Raw genomic sequence first — 16,788 nt, forward strand, 5'->3', positions numbered from 1 at the left:
AAATACGCACGAAAAAAAAATTGCAGCATGTTGTATCTTGACGTGTATTACACACATATACACGCCAAGATAGTATATGGTGTTTGGCGCCAGGCAGCAAGTACGCATGTCATTGTATGCTACGCCATGATTTACGGCGGTGTGAGCCCGATCCTAGTGTTATGCGGCATGACACAAAGAGGGCACACAGGATTGTACACAAAAGGAGCCTTTTCAACAGAAATTCTTATTTTGAAGGTTGTGTGCTCAGTAGGCAAATGTGCCATCTCGAGTCAAAGAGACGGTGCCATCCTGCCTCCGAGTCAACGTGTCACAGCAGGACCCCGGCTTCTCCTCCTGCGCGCCATGCACCCAAATAGCCGTGTCTTCCCCGCACAAAAATAGGGGCACTGCGCCAAAAGATGTGGCCAGAGGGGCATATGTCGCGTTCCCAAGACTTTGGCGCCACCAGGATAGGCGGCAAGTGGGTGGAAAGGCCAGGTTCTTGCTGTGACACGCCGAGGGATGATTGCGCCACCTCTTTGACAGCATATTTGCATACTAAGCGTGCAACCTGCAAAGTAAGAATTTTGGGAAAGCTAAAAGGCTCCTCTTGTGTGGCGGCATGTGTGCCCGCTTGTCATGCAACATAACACTATGGTGGCAGTCTTGAAATGACATTTCTGCTGACACAGTCCCCTTAAGGAACCAGCTTGTTGCCCATGATGCCCAGTGGGTTACGCACCAGTCAGATAAGTGGTCAAAGAAGCGTTCCTATGAATGCTCATTCCTCATTGTTGCCATATGTAAATGACAGTGTTCAGCCAACAAACAGGGTTAACATAGCACTCAAATTGAGCTGTGCTAATGGGCAATAAAATGGCATCTCCTCCCTGTTCATGTGCCCAAATAAGGCATATGGACATTATAGAGCAGGGTACCCCGCTAGAGACCCCCTTCCTTGTCCTATGTCTCTACACCCTGGTGAACCTGTCCTGGTATTACAGGTCATTCATGTGAATGAACACCCTGTAATACCACATTTCACCTGTAGGGGAAACGTTCAGCTGGCTTTGGCTTCCCTTAGCAAAATCAGCTGATTGCCTAGGTGCTGAAAACAGGACTCATGTCCACTAGCAAAATTGAATTGCGGATTCTGTTAATTCTGCAGTCAATTAATTTGAATTTTGCACCCGCAAATGGCACTTTAATCGATTTGCGTTTTTCACGCGCGGAAAAAAACCGCAGCATGCTCCATTTTATCCCTGGATTCCACAGAAAATACCTGCCATAGCATGCTATACAAAATCACTTTTTTTCCTGCCCACGAGCGGAAATCAATTGTGATTTTTCCGCTCGCGCGGGGGGGGGGGGGGGGGGGTGGGGAGGGGGGGAATCGCAGCATGCTCTTTTCTAGTATGTGTCTGATACGGACAGCTTCCATTGAAGTCAATGAAAGTCGTACCATCTGCGGCCCTTCCGCAGTGAGCACTGCAGAAGGGTCGCGGGATCCGTGACAGTGCGGGTAACTCTGTACTGCGCATGTGCAGCGTCCGGCACATCCGCAGCACAGAAGAAGAGAAAAAAGACAGGTACGCAGGGGTCACCGCCGGGGCACAGGGTCGGATTCTGGTGCGGCATCATACATCCGGAATCTGACCCGGTCGTTTGCATGTGGCCTTCGGGTGATCAGCTCATTGTCCAGAATCCCACATTCTCAAAGAGGTTGACACATATGTTCTTGAGAAAGGGGGTGCCCAAAATAATGGAGTGGTGGCCACACATACACACTACAGCTCCATTGCATTTAAGGAGACTACTGGAGATAGCCGTGCACATGTGTGACCACCGCTTCATTCGTTCGAGGACCTTCAACACCTCCATTTTTGTCATTGGTGGGGCCAGTGATCAGATACTTATACACTATCTTGTGGATAGGGAATAAGTTCTGTAAGTGGAACCCCTTTGAGTGTATTTTGGTTTACCCTCTCCTGCCACGTGTTTCTGAGCTACTCTTTATTTGCTATCAGGTCTTATTCCTGCTCAGATAGGAAGGAACAACTGTCATTTGACAGCCGCTCTGTTTCCTAAGAAAGTATCGTCTGTCAAATGCATTTCTGGCCTTAGTTTATATGGCAACCTGTATGGAAATCCCCACCCCCTCTCTAAAAAATAACATACATTGCATTGATAGGCGTTCCTATACCAAAACAGTTTAGTGAATAAATATTGCACCTAAACAAGCTCATAACAAAAAATATGGCACCAGAACCAAGCTCAGAACAGAAATACAGCAAAAGCCAACTTCAGAACATAAATATAATACCAAATCTGAACTCATAACTTAAATACAACACCATAACCAAGCCCATAACATAAATACAGCCACAGAATGAAGTTCATGCCATAAATATGGCAACAGAACCAAGCTCATAACATAATACAGCCTCAGAATCAACCTCATAAAATAAATACAGCTACAGAGCGAAGCTCATAACATGAATACGGCATCAGAACCAAGCTCAGTCCAGAAATACAGCAAGAGCCAACTTCAGTACATAGAACTAAGCTTATAACATAAATACAGCCTCAGAATCAACCTCATAAAATAAATACAGCTACAGAGCGCAGCTCCTAACATAAATACGGCATCAGAACCAAGCTCGGTACAGACATACAGCAAGAGCCAACTTTAGTACATAGAACTAAGCTCATTACATGAATACAGCCTCAGAATCAACCTCATAAAATAAATACAGCTACAGAGCGAAGCTCATAACATAAATACAGCATCAGAACCAAGCTTAGTACAGACATATAGCAAGAGCTAACTGCAGTACATAAATACAATACGTGAATCAAGCTAATAACATAAATACAGTACCATAACCAAGATCATAACATAAATAAATTGACAGAACTATTCAATTGTGTTGTAGGGGCGGCTGTGTCCCCCTCTAAGCAGTTTCTGTAGTAGTATTTATGCAACAGCATAACACAGACTGAGAAGTTGACTAGTTTCAGAGAGCATAATCCCAAGTAGATCTGATCTGGTCAGAAATGAGATCACATGACAATCTGAGGAAACAGAGGCCAGGAGATAGAAAGGCTTTATCTAGGAGCTCATAATGGCGAATGGAGAGCCACGTGGTGCTGGCGCCTGTGAGATATTTTTGATCGTTACTTTGAGGGGTTCTTCAACATATCTGTTGGCCGCTACAGAAAGTTCGTCATTATAGTCCTTCGTACTCCCAGATTTATTATTTGTAAGCTAAGCAAAGTATCCTCTAAAGTTGGGAGCAAAAATGTCTAGCAGGCGGCAGCACCATGTGGCTTTATCCAGGCGTTCATAATGGGAAATGAAGAGCCACGTTGCGCTGGCGCCTGCAAGAAATTTTTGCTCCCAACTTCAAGGGGTACGTTGACATGTCTGTTTGCCACTAGGAAAAGTACTCCGTTCGGTCATTGTAGTCCTGGGTACTCCCAGTTTTATTAATTGTAAAGAAAGCAAAGTATCCTTTGGAGTTGCAAGCCAACCAAGGTAACACTAGCTGACATACATACTGGGGGATAGCTACATAATGAACGAGAAGAAAAAAAAAAATCACCGGATTGGCCCATTAGCAAATGTACTGGTTAGCATGTCCCTTTTGTCCATAACTCTGTGACATCATGTACAAAGCAGAACTCAACCTGAGATTAGTACCGTGTTTCCCTGAAAATAAGACAGTGTCTTATATTAATTTTTGTTCAAAAAGGTTTAACTTTTTTACATGTATAGCTGCCTGGACACTATTTAAGTTGACTTTTTTAATTAACTGTTAGCAGGGCTTATTTTTGGAGTAGGGCTTATATTTCAAGTATCCTCAAAAAGCCTGAAAAATCATATTGCATCCTCAAAATTCCAGAAAATCATGCTGTGTCTTATTTTCAGGGTATGTCTTATTTTCAGGGAAACAGGGTATATGAGAGAAGGCATAACATTAGAACTGCAAAACCTATGAGCAGAGCGCTGGACTGATTGTATGCTACCATGATTTTATGGTCATGTGGATCAATGGTCTTACAACCATCCCAGAATGCTGTGTAGTTCTAGCAGTATCTCTGGGCCTGGAAACGCTGTCCTCAGGCTACAATCACCCCTTATGTTGCATATGCACAGTAGATTTGTTAGATCAGAAATCAAGTCATTCCTCCATGTGGGTTACTGTCCTGCTGCAATCCCCAGTGTCATAAGTGATTGTCACACAGTCGTTCATTCTTTTCAAGTAGAATTAGGGCTAATGTCCACGGACGGATTTCTATTGAACCTAATAGCTTTTCTGCCTGTCAGTGTTCACATGCATGATTCTGCTGCTGTGGAAATAAAATCGCGGCATGTTCTATTTCACTGCGTTTTTCCACAGCGGAGGTCTCCATTAATATAGTATTAATGAAGACCACAAAAAAAACGTGCGTTTTTCCACAATAACTAGCAGGGATTTTTTTTCTACCACCGCAGTACTCACGCAGTGTAAATCCGTGGGCGTATTCCGCTCCGTCCGTGGGCATGAGCCCTTACTGTAAGTTAGTAAGAGTAATTTGCTTCCTACTAACTGGTAGGTCAATATTCTGAGCTCTTGATATGAGCAGTTCACTATGGAAAGAATGTGAGTGCTATCATACAGATGGAATGAGCCGGCTGCGGCTTACATATATGTCGGCTATATATTGTTTCTTCACAGTGATGTGTCAATTATAAATAAGATGTAAGAGGGCGGGCTAAATCCTTTCCATTCAGGCAGACCCAGGGTGTATGCTCTGTTATGGCATGCACAGCCAATTGGATGGGGAAAAGCTCAGTCTGAAATACCCTCCATTGACCAGAGCCAATTAGTCTTTGCTAGTACCAGAGTGTATAAAAATCAATGGACAGTTTGCAATTAGTTTGTTGAAATGGGGCACTATAGGCTCTATAAAGCGACCCTCAGTTTTGGGGACAAACTTCTGTCCAGGAAGTGAAGGAGGGCGGTATATTACCTGCAGTTATTCATCTGTGCTGTCCCTCCAATCTTCTGGGTACCATTTTCAGCTGTCCAAGATAGCAGATGCAATCTTCAAACTTTATAATCCTCATAGTTCATTGGTTGTGTTAAACTAGCAATCCACTATTCTTGCTCTCTGATTGGCCAGTACTGCTCATGTGATCAACTCTGGCCAATCAGAGAGAAGTGCACAGTGTGCAATTAGCTAGATAGAAAATAGTGGTGGCCATCTTGAATAGCCGAACTCTGGGACCAGAACTAGAAGATCAGATGGACGGCAGAGAAGAACAAGTGCAGGTAATATATTCCCAACCCCTCGAGTCCCAGGAAAGAAATTTGTCCTGAACCTGGGTTTATTTATATCCAGGACTGTGACTGTAACAAGGTGGCATCCTCTACATCTAGAGGAAAGAAGGTTTCTACACCAGCATAGAAGAGGGTTCTTTACTGTAAGAGCAGTGAGACTATGGAATTCTCTGTCTAAGGATGTGGCAATGGCAAATTCAATAAAAGAGTACAAGAGGGGCCTGGATGTCTTTCTTGAGCCATACAATATTACATGTTATAGTCACTAATTACTTCAGAAGGTTTGGTGATCCAGGGATTATTCCGATTGCCAATCTTAGAGTCAGGAAATAATTTTGTTATTATAAATGAGGAAAATTGGCTTTTACTACATTGAGTTTTTTGGCCTTTCTCTGGATCAATATTGATGAGGGGGGTAATACGCTGAACTCCATGGATATGTCTTTTTTTCAGTCTAACCTACCATTTTACTATGTTATGAGTGTTGTTTTTACATGGCCCGATTATTGCGTGCGAGTATTCATACAAACTTTTCTTCACCTTATTGTCAGGTCACATAAAAAGGACAACAGTCACCCAATAAAATGCTCATTTGTCAGTTCATGGTTGCTTTCCACCAAGCATAAAAATGGTGGCCAGATGGGAATGGAGTTTACGTCCTGGCTACATGGTACTTAATGCAACAGAATGTAAACTTATGTCCTGTGCGTGCCTCGGACTCAAACGCTCGCCATGTACATTAGGAAATATGTGCTATACCTGTCCTTTTTGACAGAATTAGACAATTGCCAGAATTGTTATATGTGTTGGTGCCTTCCGATAGTCCCCTGATGGTAGATGTCTGAGGAAAGGTGGATCAAGCATGTTGGCACATGAGCCAAGCTTACATATTTATGGAAAAGTCAGGAGAGAGAATGTTTGGCCATTAGCAATCTAAAGTGTAAGGCCAGCCCTAAAGTATGGATGAATACATAATAAGAGGAGGGCATTATAGTTGTATATATGTTTTATAATATAGCTTTGCCAAGGCTCGGCCAAGCATGGATGTGTTCCCAATAGGGAAAGGGGAATAAAACATTTACAGACACTTCTGGTGGCGGCTTATCTCCAGTGAGTACAAAGGTTTGTATATGTTTAAACCCAACATGTCTAACCCTATTTTCCCCTAACATCAAGTGAAGGTCAAGACACCCACCATAAACGGGGTTGGATTAACCAAGCCGTATTGTAAGTTGTGCCTGAGAAACTTGGGTGTAACTCACATTGAACAACACATGACACTCGCCCGTGTGCAGTTTGCTTGGCTTAGACAGTGCATATTGCGTGTCCTATTCTCGACGGTGAAACCGGACAAGAATAGGACATGAAGCGAACTTTTTTTTCATGCTGACTATGAGTTCGTATGAAAAATCCTCAATGTGTAGAACGTCGGAGGCTATAATGGGGCCATGTGCTGTTTGTGGAATATACAGGCAAAACCTGGACAGAATATATGGCATTGGCCCTTAGTTGGTTGGCCGATCCTGCTGAAATCGCTAAGATCAGTTAACATTCATCATGTGTATGTGCATCATTAAATTTATTTATTGACAGACAGCTCATTGAGATCTATGTAGATAGTGAAAAAGTTTCTACCTTTCCCTATTGATCATTCACATTAGACCTATGAACGGACACTTATTTATCCAGCCGCATTTTTGGTGTGATACATTGAAGACCATAGGTTACTGCCAACCTGCCATACATGCTACATGCTTACTGCCAACCTGCCATATATTGCATGTCGACCATACATGCCATCATGTATAGTCGACATGCAATGTCCTTGCTTTATCACTACCTTTACAGTAGGATTTATTGTCAGAAGATAATTTTGGATTCGATCTTTAGGTTAAGTTTGAACCAGATCAGCGTGTTATTATACACAGTAGGCCTGAGCTGGGCAAATCACAATTAAAACCACAGAATACATTGCATTTGTAAAAAAAAAAAAAAATCCCAAGAGTTTCATACTGCACAAACACAAAGAGAAGCAGACTCATTTTAGTAGCAGGTCGTCACTGCAAGTATTTAAGGAATGAGGTCAACGATTGTTCTGAAGGGTCGAATGATTCAGCAGGATAAAATTCCACTCTCGCTGTCATGCTCAGAAACGAAGAAATTACTGAATGTGCCCACAATATAAGCATCTGGAGGCCTGGTTGTTGTGTCACTGTAAATGTACTCTGAATTTTAAGCACTTGCACTGGCTGCTCGATTTTGAACCCATAAACCCCCCAAAAAACAGACAATTGTATAGTCAATTAAATACCTCTTTTTGCACAAAATAAGCATTGATGAGCTGCCAATAATTCTGAACATTTGTACCTACAGTATGTTAAAATTACTTTAGTTGTTTTCTAAATCATGTGTTGAAATGTATGAGGCTACATTAATACGGGTGAAAGTGATATTGGGCTTCCAACATGCATTTTTAACACCGATGCAAGGTGCCTTTCATTCAAAAATACCTTGCATCACTTCTGTGAAATAGCGATCCTTAAGGCTCATTCACAGGAGCATATATACGTTACCATCTGATGCACGGGCTCGGCATACATGCTTCCCTTTCCCTCGCCGACTCACCTCTTCTCTCCTCCCCTCCGGCTGTTTGCAATGGGAGTGGGCAGGATGGGGGCAGAGCTAAGATCCCACCCCTCCCCTGCAGCCAGTAATGGGAGGGGGGCAGAGCATAGCTCTACCCCTGTTTCACCTCCTCCCATTGCAAACAGAGGCAAGGGGCAGAGAGGAAAAGTCACGCTGCTAAACTCCCTCTCACCTCCCTTTTCCAGCAGCTGCCATTGGCTGCCATAGGAGTCAGTGGCAGTGGCCATAGTCTGGCCAGAAAGATAGTTTCCTGCCGATCGCTTTTACGCTGAGGGAATACGCCTGTGTGATCTGATGCATTGTAATCCAATGCATCAGATGGTAGCGTATATCGGTCAGCCGTGAATAAAAAGGCCGATATACACTCGTGTGAATACGCCCTTAGGCGCATGTTTCACACGCGTCGGAATATCGCAAGTGTTTCACATTGATTTCAATGGCAAACATCGCACTCGCATGCACATCTCAAGGCATGCGAGTGCCATGCCCCCATTTTAAGGTCTTATAATAATAATCTTTATTTGTATAGCTTATTCTACAGCGCTTTCAAGCATGGGAGAACCACCTTATTGAAAACAATGTTGAGGCATTCCGAGCGAATGCCAAACGACAGAACATGCTGTGATTTTTATTTTCACAGCATCGCTGCAAGTGAGAAAATCATTCAGATGAATAAGGCCCCCTGCACACGGGCGGAAATTCTGCGGCGGTATTTTCCTCAGAATTTCCGCCCCTGCCCGCCTGCATAGGATTGCATTACAATACGCAATCCTATGCAGACAGCCGCTATTTGTCTCCGTGAAATCACACGCGGAGACCCTCACAGAAATGTCAATCCCCGCCCACCGGCTCCGCTCTGCGCATGCGCAGACTGTCCGTCAGCCGGCACATCAAAGAGCCGGAGCCGCGGGAGAGGTGAGCGCCACACTGGTCCCTGCAGAATTCTCGCAGCGGGATCCGACCCAGCCGTCTGCAGGCTGCCTAAATCCATTCAAAAGAATGGAGTTCATATTCAAGGGATTTTTGTGCGTCTCGCAACACATAAAACTCACGTGAGATTCTCGTTCATGTGAAAGTGCCCTTACTCTGTAAATAAGCTGCATGGGCCATTGTCCTGGCCCACATGCCAAGCTGCATAGTAGTTTACTGGACGCTCAATACCTGTCTATTGTGATAGACATTTGTTTAGAAGTCAGGGCCCCTTTAGCCTTGGGGCCCAAATTCCTCTCAGTCTGCTCCTGCTTTAGCTGCAGCAGTGTAGCTTTGCAGAAACCAGATCTATATTAAAGGAGATTGCGAGGGACAGTTGCAATAAAAAAACCTCCCCCCCCCCCATTGCAAATCAGGTTTATTTGCCAAATTTATAAAATTTCAGCTGTTTGCAAAAAAATAATCAAACAAAAACTATTTAAAAAGCTCAACAAAACTAATACAACAAGTCGCTTCTCCAAATTCAACATAAAATGCCAGTGGCCAGAAGCTAGCTTCTGACTGTCTTCCCTAGGGCTCACACCTACTTGCGTTTTTTGCAAAAACAAAATGTCGCCTTTAATGTTGCTTCAAATCTAACCATATCTGACTTAATGCTGCCAACACTAATTGATGTCAGTGTCAATGGAGTGAGTGCTGCTATCATTGGTGATTGTGTTAGATGGCTTTCATCTTCCCACCCTCATTCTCCTCAGGGTCTGAGGATGACCCCTTGCCATGTTTTTTGGATACTGAAAGGTCCATCGCATAGGGCTCCTTGACCTTGTCCTCTTTGCCATCAGGCTCTGGAGGTCACTGAACCATCACAACAGGAAGACTGGGTGCCTCCTGTAGGCCTCACCTTTGCCCCAGGAACCTCACCCTCCACATTCAAAGAAAAAGAGGTGAGAGCTTGAAAACTTGGAGAGCTCAATGAGAGGAGAGTTTAGTTTGCCTTCCTGCATCTGACCCAGTGTAGGAGAAAATCTCCTATCCTTCGTTTTTCTTTTTTTTCTTGGCGCCCTGTGCAACACCCCAGGCACTTGACCCACGTTGAAAGCTAGGAGGGTTAAGTGTCAGCTTGTCACGGCGGCACTTACCAGACTCTCTTCCCAGAGGAATGACACGTAGCCAAGGCCAGAGATGGATTGCAGGCCACCTTTGACACCTCTAGGATAGGACATGCCAATAAATGGGATGATAGGGGTAGTAGTTATCACGCGTGATGCCACCGTTCCCACACACTGGTATGCTATACGGTGGAGAATTAATACAGACACTTGTGTATAGTACCTCGGGTCACCAGGAACGGTTAGGGCCCCGTATAACTTTACTTGATAAACTCTAGTAAACAATTATTCACAGTAATGCAGGTACAATTCTTCACAGAGAAAACAAAACAGAGCTCAGAGATCAGGGAGGACACGCAGGATGAAACTGGTCCTACAGTCCAAGTTATCTGTACTTTACCGCTCCTGGATTGGGAGCACTCTGGAGGAGGAAAGGGGATAGGGTCACTCCACAGACACTCTGGCAGCAATTATTTACTTAAAGGATTAGCTCTGACACCCCGCATGGGAGAGTTGTGGGTGTAACTTGTAGCATACTTTTGCGAGGTGATCCTAACTTTGGATAGCCGTGAAGGAATAACTTGTAATTTGAATTAGTACCTTTAGGCTGTGTCTCTCTATACAGAATTACTTAGGAATGCCCTCTCTTACGATTTTGGGATTCACTCCACTCACATCCAGATTTCAGTCGCTACGTGATATATCTCTCCTTTTCCTCCATCTTCACCTACATGGAAGCTGAAGGTGCTTCCGTGTGGCCCTGTGTTAGGTCAGCAACTAGCACTCAGATTGAAGACAGAACTCAACTCCTTTCCCGCTCTCTAGGACTCCTATTTATACCTTCACTCACACCACATGACATGACAGACTGATACATTTACATGCAGGCAATAATTTTAGTGAAGTTAACCTCTCAAGCGCCACAGCTGTGCTACACACATGCTGGAAATGAAAAGACATGTATGACATTTATGGAGGGGACCAGGGTGGTGTTCTGGGCAGCTACACCTTGCTTTTGCTTTCTCTCTCGCCATACCTTGCCATCCTCACCCACACTTTCATATTGAGAGGAATGTGATGAGGTGGCAGCCTCCTCCCTCTGGATTCTTCTGACCTCCTCATCCAATTCGTTCTCCCCTGGAGCCTCAGCAACATGATTTGCATCTGAAATAGGGGCCAGCATCGACCCACTTTCCACATGAGCCTCAGACAGCTCCTTGCTCCTTCTTCTTCTGTGTTTCTCTAGGTGTCTCAGCTTGGCAGCCCCAGCAAGTTTATTCTTCCTTGGCTCTCAGTCTCCTCCACTTCTGCTGGTCCCTTCCCCCACAGAGGCAACCTCACGGTTCTCCGTTGGGGCCATGACTGCATTGGCGAAAGAACATGGATAGTGGCTGAATGGGTGACCGAGGTCACCACTCAGGTGACACTTGATCTCCGCACAAGATGCTGCAAAATGACCTACCTCACCACACAGAGCGCACTTGATGATTTTACAGGCGGCACTCAAATGTGTGGGGTCACTGCACTTGTGAGAGCTTCAGCTGTCCCTGGTAGAAGGCCAAGATACAATCATATAGCGAAGTGGTGGTCCTTTTTACCACAGTGGTTGAATGCTAACAAGTTATTGAGTTCGAAATAGGGTGGTGCCTAATCCTGGATATCTTCATGAAGAGACAAGAGCATTTATGCAGACCTAAAAACCATCACTGGCTCGTTCATCTAGAGCGAACGAGCTAGCGGTAATGTCATTCGCTCGTTCAAATGAGAATCGGCTTGTCTAAAAGGACCCTTAGACTACTGTCATACATAGCGTTGGCCAAATTTTGCGATTTCGATCACATGGCTTTTCCTCGATTTTTACCGCTGTTTTCGGACGCAGGTTATTGCCTTAGACAGTGGGTTTTAACGCACCCCATCATTCTGATGGGTGATGAGGTGTGTTAATCTCAGCAAAAAAAAAAAAAAGAAACAGTGCTCGAAAACAGCAGTGTTAGAAAATGTTAGTTTGTTGGGAGGTGAAAGGATTTATGCCTTAGCTTTGACATGTCCCAGAAAGTGAACACTGGGCAAGGACTGTTGGTGCAAACGTGACCCTTAGGCTTCAGCAGCTGCGTGTGTGTACATGATGAAGCTTGACCCATCCTGGACAGAAACATTGAGCATGGACCAGGGATGCAGACGTTGCTCCCTGGCTGCACTGTATGGATGGAATATGGTGTGTGTGGTGGTTTGGGTTTAACATAGAGATAGCAGTATAGGAGAAAACATTCTGCTTTTCTTTTATGTTTTTATTTTAGCTTTTGTGTGCAGAAAAAAATGAGTATTATCTGGTTTGTAAGCCGGTCAGTCATTTTTATGCTCATTTTCTTTCTTTTTAAGGACTGAGACTATATCCTTCAGTCATATTAATTATATTACTTCTGTTGATTATATTTTTAGGTTAATAGAGTGAGAGTAGAATATTGTCTAATTTCTGTGTTTTTTTAGTTTTCTTCAGTTACAGCGGTAGAGGTTATGGTTGTACCGTATATACCGGCGTATAAGGCGACGGGGCGTATAAGACGACCCCCCAACTTTCACCTTATACGCCGGTAATACAGTGGAGAAAAAAAAAAAAGATTACTCACCTCCCCCAGCGTTCTGCGGCGCAGCTGCAGGCTGTCGCTCCCTCCTGGTCCCCGGCAGAGCATTGCTTTCTGAATGTGGGGCTTGAAATCCCCGCCTCCAGAAAGCTAATACACACGCCGTCAGCCAGTTACAGCCATTCAATGGCATCATTGAATGGCTGTGATTGGCTAAAACACACGTGGCTTCAGCCAATCACACTATTCAATGACATCATTGAATGGGTGTGATTGCTAACACACGTGCGCCTTCAGCCAATCACAGCCATTCAATGATGTCATTGAATGGCTGTAACTGGCTGACGGCGTGTGTATTAGCTTTCTGGAGGCGGGGATTTCAAGCCCCGCATTCAGAAAGCAATGCTCTGCCGGGGACCAGGAGGGAGCGACAGCCTGCCGGAGCGCGACAGAACGCCGGGGGAGGTGAGTAATGTTTTTTTTTTTGACACTTTTTTTTTTGTATTACCGGTGTATAAGACGACCCCCAACTTCAGAGCAGATTTTTCGGGGTTTAAAAGTCGTCTTATACGCCGGTATATACGGTATGTGGTGTTGTGATGAGTGTGAGTGCAGTGTATGTGTAGATAATGTACTGGGCCAGTTGGACCTTTGGGTTTGATTTTATCTTTATTTTATTATATCTGATATTTCAGTTTATTTTTGTTTAGAAAAAGCAATAATCCTGTGTTTTTCTGCGTCTGTTATATGCAATGTGAGCTATGCTTCTGTTCTTGTTTTTGTTACTACTATGTTTTTCAATTTCATAATAAAAAGATCTCGAAGATTTCTTCTGAAACCAAGCCTTGGTGGACCTTGAGTTGTGCTTGGGATCATTGTCCTGTTGGAAGGTCCAATGATGTCCAAACTTCAGCTTTTTCACAGACGGCATGACATTTTCTCATGGGATTTCCTGCTACTGGATAGAATCCATCTTGCCCGCCACCTGCTGCAGGTTTCCAGTGACAGAGCAAGCAAAGCAGCCCCAAAGCATCACTGAGCCACCGCCATGCTTCACTGTAGGCAGGGTGATCTCTTTAGTATATGCTTCAGTCTTCCTCCTCCAGACATATTGGTGATCCACAGGCCCGAAAAGTTCCAGTTTTGTTGCATTACTTCACAAAATGAATTGGTTTTTTTATACGGTTTTGAGCATATTGAAACTGAATTTTGTTGTGCTTTTGGGTTAGTAGGGAAGTATATCTTGGAGTTCAGGCAAGATATACTCAGTGCTTAGTATGTCTTCACCATTTAGTGTGCATCTGACTGTGAAAATGGAAACCTCAGTGTCTGCTGTCACCAAGTATTGCTGCAGGTCTTTTGCAGTCATTCAATGTTTTTTTTATCACCTGCCTCCTCAGGAATTCTGTGGCAGCCAGTGATAGCTCCCTCTTTCTGCAATGTCTAGATAGTGTAGCCAGTGTTCCTTTAATGTTGAATATGCAAACTAACTTTATCTATGCAAACATACAATGGCTTTGTTATCTTTTTGTATCCGTTTCTTTGACTGTGTAAGACAATGATGATCTATTATCTTAACTTTTTGGATCATTTTCTTGACGTAAGAACCTTACACACAACGATTACCGCTCAAAATTCGTCCAAACCGCCAAAAATAAGCGATAATCGTTACATGTAAACGCGGGCATCGTGCACTTTTCATCTGAACGATGGATTTTGGTTCACTTTGAATGTATTTCACACATATTCGAATATTGGTCATTAACACTTTATGCAAATATATCGCTAAATCTTGCAATCTTTCATTCCTTTGAAGATTATCTTTGTGTGTAAAAGGGCTTTTAGGTCAGTGGCACAAGAACGAATTTTCATGACGGAAGATCTGCAGCAAATACCATTTGGAACTTGTTATGCAAAATCGCTTTTTCCTGCACACTCAGGAGGAAAATTCACAGCTTGTTCTATCTTTGTTCTGTGTCTGCACGGACAGCTCCCATAGAAGTCAATGGAGGCCGTCCGACCCATGGTCCATCTGTGATTGGCGGTGAGCGTCCGTGGTCAATCGCAATACAGAATTCAACAGGTTCGCAGGGTCGCCGGCCGGGGACAAAGCAGTATTCGGAATTCGACCCGTTCGTGTGTTGCCAGCCTTAGTCATATTTTTAACATGTAACACGCAAACGTCACAGTCAGCAAAGCAGTTTGTTTGTCTGTATGCTGAGGGATGTGGTGTTAGTTAATGCCCTTCTATTTCATATTCGTATATCGGTAAGTGCTTTTATATTTCTAACATGGTAATATGCAAATGTTAGAGTCAACAAAACCACCTGATGCAACCTGATGCAACTAATAAAGCCTTGGGTTAATTGCATTAGGTTTGCTTGAGACAACACCTGATTTGCAAATGTGTGTGTTAGGGTATGCTGCTGGGATCTGCTGTACTACACTGTTTTCAGCAGCACAGCCCCACAGCTGGGGTTGATTGTGCTGGCTGGGTGTGGATTGCTCCAGCCAGCCAATCCCCCAAGTCTGCTGCTCATATATACCAGCTCCTCTGCTAGTGGCTGCTGGCTTTTCCCCTGTTTGTCCAGTATAAACAGTGTTATGTTTCTGCATGTCTGTGCAGCTTTCAGTATCGTCAGTGGGAACAGTGTCATGTTCCTGCGTGTCTGTGCATCTGACCGGACATGAGGGGTGAGTGGGCATGTTCAGTGTGTGTTTTGATGTGATCAGTGTCATGTTCCTCAATATGTTTGTCTGCGCTGGTGCAAGACGATAGCACCACAAGTACCAACATTTGTTTTGTGTCATGTAACACTACATTCATTTTATCTACAATGGGGGAGTAAAGTTTACTATTATCTCCTAATACTTTGACCTGATGATGATTTATATATTGTATGGGGCGCTTATATATGTGGCATTTAGGATAGAGCGCACTACCTCTGTGAACCCTTTACATGCCGCAGTCTACATAGATCGCGGCATGTAGGGGGTTGCAGCGGGGAACGCTATCCTTATGCCCCCCCGTTGTTTCAGCAGAAAGCCGATGCCTGCTGCGGGATGGCGACTCCCACAACAGGATGTTGCAGGCCCAGTTTCTGAACCCGCACCATCCAGATGACATAAGTTTATATTCTGTTGTGTTAAGAACCCCACAGCCAGGATGTAAACTTACGTCCTTTGGCATTAAGGGGTCAAGGCAATAAATAAAAAGAAAAGACTGCAATGGGCGCAGGAACACAAGAATGGTCTGTAGAAGATTTTAAAAGTGTTGTGGATGGATGAGTCCAAATTAGAGCTGTTTGGGAGCGAACAAAAAGATGATGCCCAACTGCGTTACACCAACTGTCAAACATGGTGGAGGCTTCGTAATGGTTTCGGAGCATCTTCCTATGGTTGAGTGAGTACACTGTATAGAATCAATGGCACTCTCAAACACAAAGGATCCCACAAAATGTTTGTTCACCATGTAGTCCCAGCAGGAAAAAAAATGATTGCCCCAGGGTTTATTATGCATCAATATAATGACTGAAAGCATATCTCCAAATTATGCAAGAAGTACTTGATGAAGAAAGAAAAAGAAAATAATGAAATGGCCAGCATAATCGCCTAATCTGAACCCAATCAAACTTCCATGGGAAGAACTCAGCTATGAAATGAGGAAACAGTGTCCAACTGTAGTAGCCCAGAGTTAATGGGGCCCTCCACAAGTATGCATGTGTTTGTCCCATGCAATGGTATTGTTAGTGTCTTTAATGTGTGTGTATTTGTGATGTGTATTGCACTTCTGCAGCACTGAATGGGTTAATCTCTGGGTTATGTCTGGAAAATGTAATACATATATATATATATATGTATGTGTGTGTATATGTATGCAGGGTGCAGTGCAAGGGTCTTCTTGCAAAAGTTAGTCTTCCGGCAGACGTTAGTGAGTGAGGAGTCTGCAAGTCAGTTGGGCAGAGCCGAGTCTGCAAGTGAGTGAACTCCACAGACACGGATTGGTCTGTGTGTGGACAGAATGGAAGAAGCTGAGCGATTCCCTTCTGCTTGGCCCGGGATCAGCCTACCCAGGATATGCCCCTAAGCACTGAGTGAGAGGAGCCGCCATGCAGCACTAAGTGACTTTTTCCAGATGTAAGTGTTGACCGGTAGAGAGAAGGAGAATGGCTGGGAGCAGAACCCCATAGATAACTAGGACTATGGACTCGT

This window comes from Eleutherodactylus coqui, chromosome 3, assembly GCF_035609145.1.
Source record: "Eleutherodactylus coqui strain aEleCoq1 chromosome 3, aEleCoq1.hap1, whole genome shotgun sequence".
Lineage (NCBI taxonomy): Eukaryota > Metazoa > Chordata > Amphibia > Anura > Eleutherodactylidae > Eleutherodactylus > Eleutherodactylus coqui.